Here is a 19131-nt window from a genome sequence, read left to right on the forward strand (position 1 = left end):
GGGCCGCCTGCCTCCGGCGGCGTCTGCCGCCATAAACATGCTTTCTTGTCGCCACGCTTCCCGTGGGTGAGGAGGCGCATGCAAAGCCAGGCCAGGATAATGCTGGAAAGGTTACTGCGGTATAATTATTCCATTTCTGATTGGCACCACACTGATGCTTCGTCTTTCTGTTTCTCTCACCAGCAACACTCCAAACCTACTCGAGTTCAAATTGGGCAGGATCATTTCGCCATTTTTCTTTCTGATGGCACAGCCTGATAAACGTTTTTTCTATAACTTCTTCAGTTATTTAGCAACAGCCAACCACCGTGCAATGTGTGTTAGCGCCACCCGCTGCACTGGAGTGGAACAGCACCAACTTGTTTAGCTGTCACAAGTCAAAGAAACTGCCCTCACGTCTCATTGTGAACTTTCTCGCTTGTCACGCAAGTGCAGAACATAAGTTAAAATGGGAAGTGAATTACAAACTCCGTTTCCATATGAGTTGGGAAATTGCGTTAGATGTAAATATAAACAAAATACAATGATTTGCAAATCATTTTCAACCCATATGCAGTTGAATATGCTACAAAGACAACATATTTGATGTTCAAACTCATAAACTTTATTTTTTTTTGCAAACAATAATTAACTTAGAATTTCATGGCTGCAATATCCCAAAGTAGTTGGGAAAGGGCATGTTCACCACTGTGTTACATCACCTTTTCCTTTAACAACACTCAATAAATGTTTGGGAACTGAGGAAACTAATTGTTGAAGCTTTGAAAGTGGAATTATTTCCCATTCTTGTTTTATGTAGAGCTTCAGTCGTTCAACAGTCCGGGGTCTCCGATGTCGTATTTTACGCTTCATAATGCGCCACACATTTTCGATGGGAGACAGGTCTGGACTGCAGGCGGGCCTGGAAAGTACCCACACTTTTTTTTTACGAAGCCACGCTGTTGTAACACGTGCTGAATGTGGCTTGGCATTGTCTTGCTGAAATAAGCAGGGCGTCCACGAAAAAGACGGCGCTTAGATGGCGGCATATGTTTTTCCAAAACCTGTATGTACCTTTCAGCATTAATGGTGCCTTCACAGATGTGTAAGTTACCCATGTCTCGGGCACTAATGCACCCCCATACCATCACAGATGCTGGCTTTTCAACTTTGCGTCGATAACAATCTGGATGGTTCGCTTCCCCTTTGGTCCGGATGACACAATGTCGAATATTTCCAAAAACAATTTGAAATGTAAACTTGTCAGACCACAGAACACTTTTCCACTTTGCATCGGTCCATCTCAGATGATCTCGGGCCCAGAGAAGCCGGCGGCGTTTCTGGATGTTGTTGATAAATGGCTTTCGCTTTGCATAGTAGAGCTTTAATTTGCACTTACAGATGTAGCGATAAACTGTATTTAGTGACAGTGGTTTTCTGAAGTGTTCCTGAGCCCCATGTGGTGATATCCTTTAGAGATTGATGTCGGTTTTTGATACAGTGCCGTCTGAGGGATCGAAGGTCACGGTCATTCAATGTTGGTTTCCGGCTATGCCGCTTACGTGGAGTGATTTCTCCAGCTTCTCTGAACCTTTTGATGATATTACGGACAATAAATGTTGAAATCCCTAAATTTCTTGCGATTGCATTTTGAGAAATGTTGTTCTTAAACTGTTTGACTATTTGCTCACGCAGTTGTGGACAAAGGGGTGTACCTCGCCCCATCCTTTCTTGTGAAAGACAGCATTTTTTGGGAAGCTGTTTTTATACCCAATCATGGCACCCACCTGTTCCCAATTAGCCTGCACACCTGTGGGATGTTCCAAATAAGTGCTTAATGAGCATTCCTCAACTTTATCAGTATTTATTGCCACCTTTCCCAACTTCTTTGTCACGTGTTGCTGGCATCAAATTCTAAAGTTAATGATTATTTGCATAAAAAAAAAATGTTTATCAGTTTGAACATCAAATATGTTGTCTTTGTAGCAGATTCAACTGAATATGGGTTGAAAATGATTTGCAAATCATTGTATTCCGTTTATATTTACAGCTAACACAATTTCCTAACTCATATGGAAACGGGGTTTGTATATTTATATAGCGCTTTTTCCCTAAAGACTCAAAGCGCTTTACATGGTGAAACCCACTATCTACAAACCCCAAAACCAGTGAAGTTGGCACGTCGCGTAAATCGTAAATAAAAAGAGAATACAATGATTTGCTAATGGGGCGGTATTGCTCGGTTGGTAGAGTGGTCGTGCCAGCAACTTAAGGGGTTCCAGGTTCGATTCCCGCGTCTGCCATCCTAGTCACTGCCGTTGTGTCCTTGGGCAAGACACTTAACCCACCTGCTCCCAGTGCCACCCACACTGCTTTAAATGGGTTTCCCTTTGTAAAGCGCTTTGAGTCATTAGAGAAAAGCGCTATATAAATACAATTCACTTCACAAATCCTTTTGAACCTATATTCAATTGAAGACAAATACAAGATACTTAATCTTCAAACTGGAAAACTTAATTTTTTTGCAAATATTAGCTCATTTGGATTTTGATGCCTGCAACATGTTTCATAAAAGTTGGCACAAGTGGCAAAAAGGACAGAAAGTTGAGGAATGCTCATCAAACACTTATTTGGAGAATCCCACAGGTGAACAGGCTAAATGGGAACATGTGTGTGCCATGATTGGGTATAAAAGCAGTTTCCATGAAATGCTCAGTCATTCACAAAAAAGGATGGGGCAAGAGTCACAATTTTAATAATAATTATAATAATAATAACAATGGATTAGATTTTATATAGCGCTTAACTATTGTTATATACTCAAAGCGCTCACAGAGAAGTGAGAACCCATCATTCCTTCACACCTGGTGGTGGTGAGCTACATTTGTAGCCACAGCTGCCCTGGGGTTGACTGACGGAAGCGTGGCTGCCAGTTTGCGCCTACGTGCTCTCCGATCACTACCTATCATTCATTCATCATCCATTCACCAGTGTGAGCGGCACCGGGGGCAAGGGTGAAGTGTTCTGCCCAAGGACACAACAGCAGCGATTTGGATGTCAAGAGGCGGAGCGCGAACCTGCAACCCTCAATTTTCTGGCATGGCCGCTCTACCCACTAAGCCATGCTGTAAGCAAATTGTCCAACAGTTTTAGAACAACATTTCTCAATGGGGTATTGCAAGGAATTTAGGGATTTCACCATCTAAGGTCTGTAATATCTTCAAAAGGTTCAGAGAATCAGGAGAAATCACTGCACGTAACATTGAATGTCACGTGACCTTGGATCCCTCAGGCGGTACTGGATCAAAAAGCGACATCTGTGTGTAAAGGATATCACCACAAGGGCTCAGGAACACTTCAGAAAACCACTGTCAGTAACTACAGTTGGTCGATACATCTTTAAGTGCAAGTTTAAACTCTACTATGCAAAGGGAAAACCATTAATCAACAACACCCAGAAATGCTGCAGGCTATGCTGGGCCCGAGCTCATCTTAGGTGGACTGATGCAAAGTGGAAAAGTGTTCTGTGGTCTGACGAGTCCACATTTCAAATTGTTTTTGGAAATATTCGACATTGTGTCATCCAGACCGAAGGGGAAGCGAACCATCCAGACTGTTATCAACGCAAAGTTCAAAAGCCATCATCTGTGATGGTATGGGGGTGTATTAGTGCCCAAGGCATGGGTAACTTACACATCTGTGAAGGCACCATTAATGCTGAAAGGCACATACAGGTTTTGGAGCAACATATGTTGACATCCAAGCAACGTGATCATGGACGCCCCTGCTTATTTCCGCAAGCCACGTGTTACAAAACGTGGCTTGCCCCTAGTAACCGCTTAATGGTAAAAGAGTGCGGCTACTAGACTGGCCTGCCTGTAGTCCAGACCTGTCTCCCATTGAAAATGTGTTGCACAATATGAAGCCTAAAATACAACAACAGAGACCCCGGACTGTTGGACAACTTTAGCTGTACATCAAGCAAGAATGGGAAAGAATTCCACCTAAATAGCTTCAAAAATGTGTATTTTTTTTTAAAGGAAAGGCCATGTTACACAGCGGTAAATATATAAATGCAACACTTTTGCTTTTGCTCCCATTTTTCATGAGTTGAACTCAAAGATGTAAAACTTTTACTATATACAAACAAATATGGTTCACAAATCTGCCTAAATCTGTGTTAGTGAGCATTTCTTTCTATCCCACCTCAGAGGTGTGGCATATCAAGACACCGATTAAACAGCATGACTATTGCACAGGTGTGCCTGACGCTGCCCACAATAAAAGGCCAACATTTGCAAACAACTTTCATATAGTGCAGGGGTCACCAATTTTTTTGAAACCAAGAGCTACTTCTTGGGTACTGATTAATGCGAAGGGCTACCAGTTTGATACACACTTAAATAAATTGCCAGAAATAGCCTATTTGCTCAATTTACCTTTAACTCTATGTTAGTATTAATAATTAATGATATTTATCTTTGTGGAAACACTGATCATCTTAATGATTTCTCAGAATAAATATATATTTTTGATGACATGTTTTAAATAGGTTAAAATCCAATCTGCACTTTGTTAGAATATATAACAAATTGGACCAAGCTATATTTCTAACAAAGACAAATCATTATTTCGTCTAGATTTTCCAGAACAAAATTTTTAAAGGAAATTCAAAAAAATTTGAAATAAGATTTAAATTTGATTCTACAGATTTTCTAAATTTGCCAGAATATTTTTTTTAAAATTTCAATCGTAATAAGTTTAAAGAAATATTTCACAAATATTCTTCTTCGAAAAAACAGAAGCTAAAATGAAGAAATTAATTAAAATGTATTTATTATTCTTTACAATAAAAAACATAAATTTACTTGAACATTGATTTAAATTGTCAGGAAAGAAGAGGAAGGAATTTACAAGGTAAAAAGGTATATGTGTTTAAAAATCCTAAAATCATTTTTAAGGTTGTATTTTTCTTCTTAAAATTGCCTTTCTGAAAGTTATGGGGCGGTATAACTCGGTTGGTAGAGTGGCCGTGCCAGCAACTTGGGGGTTGCAGGTTCGATTCCCACTTCCGCCATCCTAGTCACTGCCGTTGTGTCCTTGGGCAAGACACTTTACCCACCTGCTCCCAGTGCCACCCACACTGGTTTAAATGTAACTTAAATATTGGATTTCAATATGTAAAGCGCTTTGAGTCACTAGAGAAAAGCGCTATATATAAATATAATTCACTTCACACTATAAGAAGCAGTGTAAAAAAATAAATGAAATGTATTTAAACAAGTGAAGACCAAGTCTTTAAAATATTTTCTTGGATTTTCAAATTCTATTTGAGTTCTGTTTCTCTTATAATTAAAAAATGTCAAGCAAAGAAAGACCAGCTTGCTGGTAAATGAAAAAAAAAAGAAAATAGAGGCAGCTCACTGGTAAGTGCTGCTATTTGAGCTATTATTAGAACAGGCCAGCGCGCGACTCATCTGGTCCTTACGGGCGACCTGGTGCCCGCGGGCACCAGGTTGGTGACCCCTGATATAGAGCAATTGACATTTTACATGTGCTTGGTCATGCAAATCGCCCACTTTGGGGGGCATAAACCCCCCTCTATTCCTAATGCTGCCTCTGATGCACTTCCATCTTGTTTTTAAGTAAGATTGAGTCAAGTTAGGACTTTGCAGCCAGTAGGTGTGGCTCAAGGTTTAGGGCTCATTAGAGCGAAGTAGCCAAGCTATAATCCACAGCCTCCCACCAGAACCTCAACAAACATCCGCCTCAATCCATGAAAAAGTTTACATTCATTCATCTAGGAGGCGCAAAAAGTGTCTTTCATGATTTTTGCTGATGTAATACGGTAACAATAAGAGGTGAGCTGCAGGTACCCACACACCCACACACACCCACACACACACAAGCTGCAAACAAGATGGCAGCATTAACATTCCTGTGTCAAAAAAGACAAAAACTTGTCTGGTTGGACAAATTGATCAGAAGCCAATTTACAGCTAAATAAGTTGGTTTCTGACAGAATTGATACAACGCTGATACTGTAGTTGTATACAAACATGGCTGGGGCAACTTAAAGGGGAACATTATCACAATTTCAGAAGGGTTAAAACCAATAAAAATCAGTTCCCAGTGGCTTATTTTATTTTTCCAAGTTTTTTTCAAAATTTTACCCATCATGGAATATCCCAAAAAAAGGCTTTAAAGTGCCTGATTTTCGCTATCTGTAAATCCACCCGTCCATTTTCCTCTGACGTCACATAGTGAGGCCAATACAAACAAACATGGCGAATAGAACAGCAAGATATAGCGACATTAGCTCGGATTCAGACTGGGATTTCAGCGGCTTAAGCGATTCAACAGATTACGCATGTATTGAAACGGATGGTTGGAGTGTTGAGCAGATAGCGAAAACGAAATTGAAGAAGAAACTGAAGCTATTGAGCAAATAGCTGTCAGAAGTAGTTGATGACAAACCCTGTGATGCAGAGAAGGAGGCAGGCATTGAATGGGAAAACATGATTTAATTTAAATAATAGAACAAGAACCAACAAAAAGCACGCACGTGGGCGGAATAACAAACTAAGAGAGCTAGCACTTAGAGCTAGAAAAACAAAAAGGAACTTCAGCATGGAAGCTAGAGGATAACAAACAGAAAAACTGGAAATAGCTATGGCTAACAAAAACAGCTTACCGCTACGACGACCAGGACAAGATGTAGCACGACAGGTAATAGCTGAAATGATGCCAGACACGACAGTTAGCAAAGACACAAGAGTGACATGAGGCAATGACAATTCCGAATGACAATACAATGATCCAGCCACTGACACAAGACAAAGAAGGTACAAATAGGAGCCGGCTGATTGGCGAACGGTGTGGCCAGATGCTAATCAGCCGCAGCTGAGGGGGAACACAGCACTCAGGGAACAAGACAGAAAGCTGACAAAATAAGAGCACTAGACAGGAACTAAGGACAGGAAATACTAAACACACTGAGGAGGAACACAGCACTCAGGGAACCTGACAGGAAGCTGACAAATTAAGAGCACTTGACAGGAAGTAAATGACAGGAAATAGTAAACACAGGAAACAGACAAATGCAGAGGAAAAAACTAAAACATAGACAAACTGGGCAAGCCTGACAATAGCTATTGAAGCTATTCGGCGATTGCCTTCTAACCAACGATTGCATCTTTTGACCACTGGAGCAACTTAAATCCGTCGATTGGTAAGTGTTTGTTTGGCAATAAATGTGGGTGGAGGGAATGGCTGGATGCAAATATAGCTACAAATGTACATACAGCTAGCCTAAATAGCATGTTAGCATCGATTAGCTGGCAGTCATGCCGTGACCAAATATGTCTGATTAGCACATAAGTCAATAACATCAACAAAACTCACTTTTGTGATTTCGTTGACTTTATCGTTGGAAATCAATCAATCAATATTTATTTATATAGCCCTAAATCACAAATGTCTCAAAGGACTGTACAAACCATTACGACTACGACATCCTCGGAAGAACCCACATAAGGGCAAGGAAAACTCACACCCAGTGGGACGCCAGTGACAATGATGACTATGAGAAACCTTGGAGAGGACCTCAAATGTGGGCAACCCCCCCCTCTAGGGGACCGAAAGCAATGGATGTCGAGCGGGTCTAACATGATACTGTGAAAGTCCAATCCATAGTGGCTCCAACACAGCCGCGAGAGTTCAGTTCAAAGCGGATCCAAGACAGCAGCGAGAGTCCCGTCCACAGGAAACCATCCCAAGCGGATGCGGATCAGCAGCGTAGAGATGTCCAGCATAGAAATGCATCTGTTTTGAGTGTCGCTGGATATCCACACATCTCTGTGCCATCTGTCGTAGCATAGCTGTCGTCGGTAAAATGTGCAGAACAAACGAGGGACTTTCGCATCTTTTGACCACCCTGTACTTGAATCCGTCGATTGGTATGTGTTTGTTTGGCATTCAATGTGGGTGGAGGGAAAGGCTGGATGCAAATATAGCTACAAATGAGGTATAACCATGCAATATGTACATACAGCTAGCCTAAATTGCATGTTAGCATCGATTAGCATGCCGTGGTAATCGATGCACACTCTACGTAAATCTACTTGAATCCGTCCCTGTTCGTGTTGTTACACTGTCCGACAACACACCGACGAGGCATGATGTCTCCAAGGTACGGAAAACAGTCGAAAAAACGGAAAATAACAGAGCTGATTTGACTTGGTGTGTGTAATGTGTTTGAGAAAATGGCGAAATGCTTCCCATTGTGACGTCACGGGTGAAAGGTCATCGCTCCGACAGTGAACAATTGAAAGGCGTTTAAATCGCCAAATTCACCCTTTTAGAGTTTGAAAATCGGTTAAAAAAACATATGGTCTTTTTTTTGCAGCATCAAGGTATATATTGAGGCTTACATAGGTCTGCTGATAATGTTCCGCTTTAAGCATACGGTACGTTCACAACCTGCTGCACATGTGACCACTGAGATGTTTGCAGTGATACCTCCCTGCATGGCACTCCGTATCAAGGGTTAGAATTACAGATGTCCGATAATATCGGACTGCCGATATTATCGGCCGATAAATGCTTTAAAAATGTAATATCGGAAATAATCAGTATCAGTTTCAAAAAGTAAAATTTCTGACTTTTTAAAACGCTGCTGTACGCTGCAAAAACTGAAATCCAAGTAAGATTAAACATCTCAAATAAGGGTGATATTCGCTTATTTTCTGTCTGATAAGATAATTCTTCTCACTAAGCAGATTTTATGTTAGCGTTTTACTTTTTTTTAAGGGTTTCGGTCCTAAATGATCTCAGTAAGATATTACAGCTCGTTGCTGAGATGTTATGCGCTATACTGAGTAAAACATGCTTGAAACTAGAATATCAACTGTTGCAACGTTGTCATCAACACTCACAAGTATAAGACTACTATTTTAAAGTAATAATTTCTTACTTCAAGCATGAAAAAAAAATCATGATGCAGAGTGCACACCATTTTGTCAAGATAAAGGCACTAACATTTACTTATTTAAGAATATTTTTCAACATATGGAGCAAAAACGTCTCTTTTTTTCTAACAAGGAAAGTGCACTTGTTATTAGTGAGTATACTTATTTTAAGGTATTTTTGGGTTTATTGTAGTTAGCTAATTTTACTTGTTTTGGAAAGTCTTGACAAGCCGAATGTTCTTATCCGATTGGCAGATAATTTTGCTTAGTTCAAATAAAATACCCCTCATTTTTGTATTTTTGTTTTTTTGTTTTTGAACACTGACTTTTTGCAAACATAATACATTTCATATCATTTAAATAAAGTATTAATAACTTAGGTCCCAACACCAAGCCTTGTGGAACCCCACAAGTTACTCTTCTTGGCGGTGATTTAGTTTTACTCATTTCCACATATTGAGGTCTATTACTTAAATAACTACTTAACCACTGTTGTAAAAACACCTCTATTGCCACAGTTTTCCAATTTTTGCTGAAGTAAGGAATGATTGATTGAAGGTCTGCGAATCTTTGGGTGTCCCACAATTCGATTCAATATCGATTCTTGGGGTTGCGATTCGATTATATATCGATTTTTTTCGATTCAACACGATTCTCGATTCAAAAACGATATTTTTCCGATTCAAAAGGATTCTGTATTCATTCAATACATAGGATTTCAGATGGATCCACCCCAGTCTGCTGACATGCAAGCGGAGTAGTAGATTTGAAAAAAAAAAAGCTTTTATAATTGTAAAGGACAATGTTTTATCAACTGATTGCAATAATGTAAATTTGTTTTAACTATTAAACGAACCGGGCTTCACGGTGGCAGAGGGGTTAGTGCGTTTGCCTCACAATACGAAGGTCCTGCAGTCCTGGGTTCAAATCCAGGCTCGGGATCTTTCTGTGTGGAGTTTGCATGTTCTCCCCGTGAATGCGTGGGTTCCCTCCGGGTACTCCGGCTTCCTCCCACCTCCAAAGACATGCACCTGGGGATAGGTTGATTGGCAACACTAAATTGGCCCTAGCGTGTGAATGTGAGTGTGAATGTTGTCTGTCTATCTGTGTTGGCCCTGCGATGAGGTGGCAACTTGTCCAGGGTGTACACCGCCTTCCACCCGATTGTAGCTGAGATAGGCGCCAGCGCCCCCCGTGACCCAAAAAGGGAATAAGCGGTAGGAAATGGATGGATGGATATTAAACGAACCAAAAATATGACTTATTTTATCTTTGTGAAAACATTGGACACAGTGTGTTGTCAAGCTTATGAGATGCGATGCAAAAGTAAGCCACTATGACACTATTGTTCTTTTTATTTTATTTTATAAATGTCTAATGATAATGTCAATGAGAAATTTTTAATCACTGCTATGCTGAAATTATAACTAATATTGATACTGTTGTTGAGAATATTCATTTTTGTTTCATTACTTTTGGTTTGTTCTGTGTCGTGTTTGTGTCTCCTCTCAATTGCTCTGTTTATTGCAGTTCTGAGTGTTGCTGGGTCAGGTTTGGTTTTGGAATCTCATTGCATTATTATGGTATTGCTGTGTAGTGGTTTGTTGGATTAATTAAAAAAAAAAAAAAAAAGATAAAAAAAAAAAAAAAAAGAGAATCGATTCTGAATCGCACAACGGATTCGATTCGTATTCGAATTGATTTTTTCCCACACCCCTAATTGATTGTGTCAAAAGCTTTATATAAGTCAATAAATACTCCAACGGTATGTTGCTTTTTTTCTATTGCTGTAGCTATGTTTTTCTACAAAGTCCACCACTGTTAGGTGTCATGATCCGTGGTCCGCATCACGTTTTTGTATTTTCGGTTAGTTTTGGACTGCTTTAACGTCAGCCATGTTTTGTGTTTTCGTCTATGAGAGCTGCACTCCTATTGTAGAACCAATGCTACTAACAAGATTCTTGCAGCGGATATGCACCATAGTTGCAGTTAAAATGAACAAGAAGTTATTTTCATTGAAGAAACGCGATCTGTCAGCTGAAGAGTACAAGTTATCCTACTTTCCAGCCTTTTTGCAAAGCACTACGCAGACACACACTGCAAAAACTGAAATCTAAGTAAGATTAAATATTTCAAATCAATGTGATATTTGCTTATTTTCTGTCTGATAAGATAATTCTTCTCACTAAGCAGATTTCATGTTAGAGTGTTTTACTTGTTTTAAGGGTTTTGGTCCTAAATGATCTCAGTAAGATATTACAGCTTGTTGCTGAGATTTGATGAGCTATATTGAGTAAAACAGGGGTGGGGAACCTATGGCTCGCGAGCCAGATGTGGCTCTTTTGATGACTGCATCTGGCTCTTGGATAAATCTGAGCTGACATTGCTTAACACGATAAAGAATGAATAATTCCACTTGTAATCACAGTGTTAAAAATAGCGTTCAAAATATAAAACATTGTCATGCATTTTTATGTTCAAGAAGTTGGTAAGAAGTCATTTATTTATTATTGGTTAGGGTGGGGCTTGCTCTCCAGGGGGTTCTTCAGACCACCAAGCACCGACATGAGAGCCTGTTTCAGGGTTACAATATTGTTTTATTTTTCAATAAGTCTCTCAGTTGCTTTCCAGCAATTGTCTTTTTCTCTTTCGTTCTCGCTCGTTCTCTGGTTTCTAGCCCCAAGCCCGTCTCTCCTCCTGGCTGCTGCTTATAACATAGCGACAGGTGATCAAATAAAAAGGCCCAGGTGGGCCGTCTACGCACCTGTCGCTGATTTCGAGGCCGGTACTGGCAACACCCTGCCTCGCTGCAGGCCTGCAGGCCACACCCCCTCCACAGTTCGCTTCAGAATAACAATGTTATTACAACGAATAAGAGACCTCTCTAGAAATGTTGGTATTTCTTAAAAATGCACGTGTTTTGTTGTGTTCAGTGTTAAAAAAATATTATATGTCTCTTATGGATATACGTTTTAAAATATTTGGCTTCTTGGCTCTCTCAGCCAAAAAGCTTCCCGACCCCTGGAGTAAAACATGCCTGAAACTAGAATATCAACTGATGCAAAACCGTGTCATCAAAACTCACAAGAAAAAAACGACTTTCTTAAAGTAATAATTTCTTACTTCAAGCGTGAAAAAAAAAAATCATGGTTTTGACACAATTGTGTCTCATAATTAAAACAGATGACAGCCAAATGGACTTTGCTGTTTTATTTTCAATGACACAATAGAAAATATGTACTAATATAGTAGTACAGTTGGCACAGTACAGTAAACATTTAACATGGGACATTTCTAACAATTTTGAACAGAAATAGTTCATGCACATTCAGATGAATTCTTCAAAATTACAATTAAAATATTTTTGGCCGGGGGCCGGGCTGTATATATGCACACTAATTGACTGAAATAGCCCGCACTTGGCGCGATGATGTGATGTTGTCGATGGGAAAAAATGCATTTTCAGACAATATGATTTGCCTGAACGGCTAGAAGACCCCGAGAGTAACAAGCGGTTGCATTGTTGTCTTTCCATTAAGAACAATAAATTAGTTTTTAGAATAAGTTTGCTGGTTTCAAGAAATGTAATGCTGAGCATATCATTATGTCAAGATAATGGCACTAGCATTTAGTTCATTTAAGACTATTTTTTTAAATATTCAGCAAAAAGGTCTCTTTTTTTCTACCAAGAAAAGTGCACTTGTAATTAGTGAGAATATTCCTATTTTAAAGGGGAACATTATCACAATTTCAAAAGGGTTAAAAACAATAAAAATCAGTTCCCAGTGGCTTGTTTTATTTTTCGAAGTTTTTTTCAAAATTTTACACCTCCCGGAATATCCCCGAAAAAAGCTTTAAAGTTCTTGATTTTCGCTATTTGCGGTGCGACTGTCCATTTCCCTGTGACGTCATACAGGGCTGCCAATACCAACAACATGGCGGTTACCACAGCAAGATATAGCGACATTAGCTCGGATTCAGACTCGGATTTCAGCGGCTTAAGCGATTCAACAGATTACGCATGTATTGAAACAGATGGTCGGAGTATGGAGACAGATAGCGAAAACGAAATTGAAGAAGAAATTGAAGCTATTGAGCGAATAGCTATTGACGCTATTCGGCCATAGCATGGGTGTACCTAATGAAGTGCCCCATAGCATGGCTGCCTTATTAGCATCGCCGGTAAAATGTGCAGAACAAACGTTCAGGACTTTCGCATCTTGTGACACTGGAGCAACTTAAATCCGTCGATTGGTAAGTGTTTGTTTTGATTTAAATGTGGGTATCTAGTTTCAAATGTAAATACAGCTAGCGTAAATAGCATGTTAACATCGATTAGCGTAGCATGTTAGCATCGATTAGCTGCCAGTCATGCCGTGACCAAATATGTCTGATTAGCACATAAGTCAACAACATCAACAAAACTCACCTTTGTGATTTCGTTGACTTAATCGTTGCAAATGCTTCTGCAGGTTATCCATACATCTCTGTGCCATGTCTGTCTTAGCATCGCCGGTCAAATGTGAAGACACTTTGGTATATTCAATGGGGGTCTGGCGGCAGATTTCTTGCCAGTGGTGCAACTTGAATCCCTCCCTGTTAGTGTTGTTACACCCTCCGACAACACACCGACGAGGCATGATGTCTCCAAGGTTGCAGAAGATAGTCGAAAAAACGGAAAAAAACAGAGCTGAGACGCGGTGTTTGTAATGTGTCTGAAAAATGGCGGCTCTATTACCTAGGTGACGTCACGTTTTGACGTCATTGCTCCGAGAGCGATAAACAGAAAGGCGTTTAATTTGCCAAAATTCCCCCATTTAGAGTTCGGAAATCGGTTGAAAAAATACATGGTCTTTTTTCTGCAACATCAAGGTATATATTGACGCTTGCACAGGTTTGGTGATAATGTTCCCCTTTAAGGTATTTTGGGCTTCATTGAGGTTAGCCAAATTTACTTGTTTTGGAAAGTCTTGCCAAGCCAAATGTTCCTGTTCTATTGGCAGATAAATTTGCTTCGTTCAAGTAAAATACCCCTGATTTTTGTATTTTTTTCTTCTTCTTTTTGAACACTGACTTTTTGCAGTGCACATTGCGGGCTCACTGCAGCAGACGAGTGTGATGATGTCCTTTCACACACCGGCTGAGGGGGCAGAAAGTGCTGACATGGACACTTGTCCCAGAAATGTCATGCCAATGGGGAGAATCTGCTGACACTGTCTCAGGGAGAAATCGCAACAAAGAAGTCAAATTAAACAACCCGCCGCCACCCTGAGTTGCATCCTCAGCTTTAATACTTTCACAATTGCTACGTTTCCTCTCGGCGACCACCGTGGAAGAGCCACTCCAAGGGGGGTAAAAGTAGACAAGTACCTAGACCTATGACTTTGCACTTTGTGGTTGCAGCTAAGTCTGTTGCATCAGCGTCACTTTGCGCCTGCATACGCCTCATCAGCATCAGACAATTCGTCACAGTTCCCTTGTTGAACGGGGAATATAAAGTAGTGCCCCCTGCTGGTATGGAGACTCTTCCCATTAAAAAACACAAAACTGTCAGGCGATTAGGGTGGAACGGTATACCGGTATTAGTATAGTATAGTCATGTAAATAGACTCCCTTTTTCCCTTTTGATCTGCCGTTTCTTTTATTTTTCTCCTATGTCCCACTCTCCCTTTGTGGAGGAGGTCCGGTCCGATCCAGTGGCCATGTACTGCTTGCCTGTGTATCGGCTGGGGACATCTCTGCGCTGCTGATCCGCCTCTGCTTGGGATGGTTTCCTGCTGGCTCCACTGTGAACGGGACTCTCGCTGCTGTGTTGGATCCGCTTTGGACTGGACTCTCGCGACTGTGTTGGATCCATTATGGATTGAACTTTCACAGTATCATGTTAGACCCGCTCGACATCCATTGCTTTCCTCCTCTCCAAGGTTCTCATAGTCATCATTGTCACCGACGTCCCACTGGGTCATTATTGTCACCGATGTCCCACTGGGTGTGAGTTTTCCTTGCTCTTATGTGGGCCTACCGAGGATGTCGTAGTGGTTTGTGCAGCCCTTTGAGACACTAGTGATTTAGGGCTATATAAGTAAACATTGATTGATTGATTGATGTTTTGTTTTGGTCATGTTCGGTTTTGTTTTTTGGACACTCAGGTCCTGTTTTGCACTTCCTGGTTTGTTTTTGTTACCATGACTACTCATTAGTTTTCACCTGTCACGCATCGTAACATTAGCTAATATGCTAACACGTTTACAAGTGTCTGCGTTAGTGTAGATAACTTATAATGGCATTCTTTTTTGTATTGTTTCTCTTTTGTAAATTCATTAAGACGTCACCTCAGAGTTATTGAGTCTATTTTGCTGTTTGGAGAGCTAGCTTCCGCTTAGATTACTTCTTTACTGCTGTGTTGTAACAAGCACTGTTTGGAAACAATTATGTATGCAAATAAACATTTGCAAAATTTTTCGCACCAGTATACCTGTATATCTACAGCCTATGGCCCTGTGTAAAAATATTTATTTATTCTAAAATTCGCTCAATACCCCGGGAATTACCGTACATTCAATTTCCAATTGGCATATAAAGTTCACAAAAACAATATTACGCAGAAAATATTGGTTTGGACATGAAAACACTAAAATGTAACTTTTAAACATTTGATTTACACTTATGGATAAAATAATATCCAAAAATATGCAAAGTATTCCTTAATTTTTTTTAGACAGCAGTATTTTTCAAGTAAGGCAGTGCTTTATCAAATGTTTTATATCATGGGTTTGGAAGTTGCCAGGAGAACGGTACATTTTGGACTGCATTGTGCCCAGTGTTAAATTTGGTGAAGGAGGGATTATGGTGCAGGGTTGTTTTTCAGGAGTTGGGTTTGGCCCCTTTGTTCCAGTGAAAGGAACTTTGAATGCTCCAGGATACCAAAACATTTTGGACCATTCCATGGTCCCAACCTTGTGGGAACAGTTTGGAGCGGGCCCCTCCCTCTTCCAACATGACTGTGAACCAGTGCACAGAGCAAGGTCCATAAAGACAGAGATGCCAGAGTCAGGTGTGGATGAACTTGACTGGCCTGCACAGAGTCCTGACCTGAACCCGATAGAACACCTTCGGGATGAATTTGAGAGAGACTAAGAACAGACAAGCCATTGTTTTGTCTGTTTGCAAAAAACAAGCATCCTAATCTACGATTTGACTCCCCCGAACGGCCTTGACAGGACCAGGCTGTTCTGAAAAACACCCCAGAGGACACCTCAATGATGGACGCTTTTGACCTCCCTCCCTTCTCAACGACACCTGGAGTCGAACTTCTTCAGATTGGCCTCAGTCTACAAAAACGTCACACCATCACAACCAAGACAATTGGGCATTCACGCACACACCTCCCCTCCCCCACCCCACGCCTTCACCACTGCTTGTTTTTCCCCTCGGGGCCTTCCAGGGCTCCAACCCCCCCTCCGTGCGAGTTGTCATGATTAAATGTAATGTGTTTATGTGTGCATTGCAAATTAGTTTTTTTCCCTTGGACACAGCCTTGACCCCCTCTCGTGGGTCCAGCCATTGACTGATATTTTTTTACTCTTCCCCCCTTTCCCAATATCGCCTTTTTCCCACCTTTTTAAGGAGCGCCGTAAAAATGGCTGATCCGTCGGCGGTCCTGTCTTATTTCCCAGTAACGGATGGCTACTCTTAGTGGGACTGTGCCGAAAATGTACTTTTCAGTTCTTATGTGTCTTGTGCATGTTAAGAATTGACAATAAATCATTTCCATTTCCATTAGAATGGAGACTGAGAGCCAGGCCTTCTCAACCAACATCAGTTTGGAAGAACGGTCGAAAAGTCCTATAAGCACACTCTGCTACCTTGTGGACAGCCTTCCCAGAAGAGTTGAAGCTGTAGTAAATGCAAATGGTGGACCGACATCATGTTGAACCCGATGGGTTAGGAATGGGATGGCACCTCAAGTTCACATGTGCGTCAAGGCAGGTGGCCAAATACTTTTGGCAATATAGTGTATGTACTTGGTCATATTTCCTGATGCAGCCTGTTGATTGATTTGAGCAGTGCTGCCACCTAGGGCGAGGCTTGTGTATCGTTCAAGAATAAATATAGACGCTAATAGCGGAAGTCCCTTGTCTCTCAGGCCTCCTGACCCCTTCAGCCCCAGTATTATTACGTATGCCAAGCTTGTGTGCTATTTTGTGCTTTGCTGTTGTGTAGCTGCTAGTACACTGAAAAAGTCAGTGTTCAAAAACAAAAAATACAAAAATAAGGGGTATTTTACTTGAACCAAGCAAAATTATCTGCCAATAGAACAAATAATTTGGCTTGTTAAGACTTTCCAAAACAAGTAAAATTAGTTAACCCCAATAACACACATAAGTATATTCTCACTAACTACAACTGTACTACTATATGAGTACCTATTTTCTATTGTTTCATTGAAAATAAAACAGCAAAGTCCATTTGGCTGTCATCTGTTTTAATATGAGACACAACTGTGTCAAAGTCATGATTTTTTTTACATGCTTTAAATAAGAAATGATTACTTTAAAAAAGTAGTTTTATACTTGTGAGTGTTAATGACACAGCTTTGCAACAGTTGATATTTTAGTTTCAAGCATGTTTTACTCAACATGGGTCATCAAATCTCAGCAACAAGCTGCAATATCTTACTGAGATCATTTAGGACCAAAACCCTTAAAACAAGTAAAAGACTAGGACATAAAATCTTGTGTATGCACGCGCAAGTCCCGGGATGCCCGAAATGTCCATAACACACCCAGCCGAGACCCACGGGGAGGGAGGATGAAAGTTGGAAAACTCAGCAAAAGTCCCACGAGAAGTGGAAGAGAAAAGTGAGAAAAGTCGACAAAAGTCCCCAAAAATTTTCAAAATACCTACACAGGTTCGAGTCCCACAATCCGCCGCCGGCCGGGATGCCCGAAATTTCCAAACTGCGCCCAGCAAAGTCCCACGATAAGGCGGGGAGAAAAGTGAGAAAAGTCGGTAAAATGTTCAAAAATCCCAACGGGGTTCGAGTGCCACAAGTCTTAAGACTTGAGGCACTCGGACTCAAACTCAAACTCGAGTGGGACTCAAACCTGGGTAGTAGGGCTGTGAATCTTTGGGTGTCCCACGTTTCGATTCAATATCGATTCTTGGGGTCATGATTCGATAATATATCGATTTTTTTCGATTCGATTCAATTCTTGATTCAAAAAGGATGTTTTTCCGATTCAAAACGATTCTGTATTCATTCAATACATAGGATTTCAGCAGGATCTACCCCAGTCTGCTGACATGCTAGCAGAGTAGTAGATTTAAAAAAAAAAAAAAACTTTTATAATTGTAAAGGACAATGTTTTATCAACTGATTGCAATAATGTAAATTTGTTTTAACTTTTAACGAACCAAAAATATGACTTATTCTATCTTTGTGAAAACATTGGACACAATGTGTTGTCAAGCTTATGAGATGCGATGCAAGTGTAAGCCACTGTGACACTATTGTTCTTTTTTATTATTTTTTTAAATGTCCAATGATAATGTCAATGAGGGATTTTTAATCACTGCTATGCTAAAATTATAACTTATATTGATACTGTTGTTGATAATATTCATTTTTGTTTCATTACTTTTGGTTTGTTCTGTGTCGTGTTTGTGTCTCTCAATTGCTCTGTTTATTGCAGTTCTGAGTGTTGCTGGATCAGGTTTGGTTTTGGAATTGGATTAAATTGTTACGGTATTGCTGTGTAGTGGTTTGTTGGATTGATTAAAAAAATAAAAAGTAAATAAATAAACAATTTTTTTTTTTTAAGTACAAAAAAAAATTATAGTTTTTTTAAAAATGAGAATCGATTATGAATCGCACAAAATAAACGATTCGATTCGTATTCGAATCGATTTCCCCCCACACCCCTACTGGGTAGGTATTTTGAAAATTTTTGGGACTTTTGCCGATTTTTCCAACTTTCATCCACCCTCCCTATGGGACTCGGCTGGGTGAGTTATGGACATTTTGGGCATTCCGGGACTTGCACGGCCAGCGGCGGGACTTGTGGGACTCGAACCTGGGTAGGTATTTTGAAAATTTTTGGGGACTTTTGCCGACTTTTCTGACTTTTCTCTCCCACTTCTCGTGGGACTTTGCTGGGTGCTGGGATGCACTTGTGCGGCC

This window comes from Nerophis ophidion, linkage group LG17, assembly GCF_033978795.1.
Source record: "Nerophis ophidion isolate RoL-2023_Sa linkage group LG17, RoL_Noph_v1.0, whole genome shotgun sequence".
NCBI lineage: Eukaryota > Metazoa > Chordata > Actinopteri > Syngnathiformes > Syngnathidae > Nerophis > Nerophis ophidion.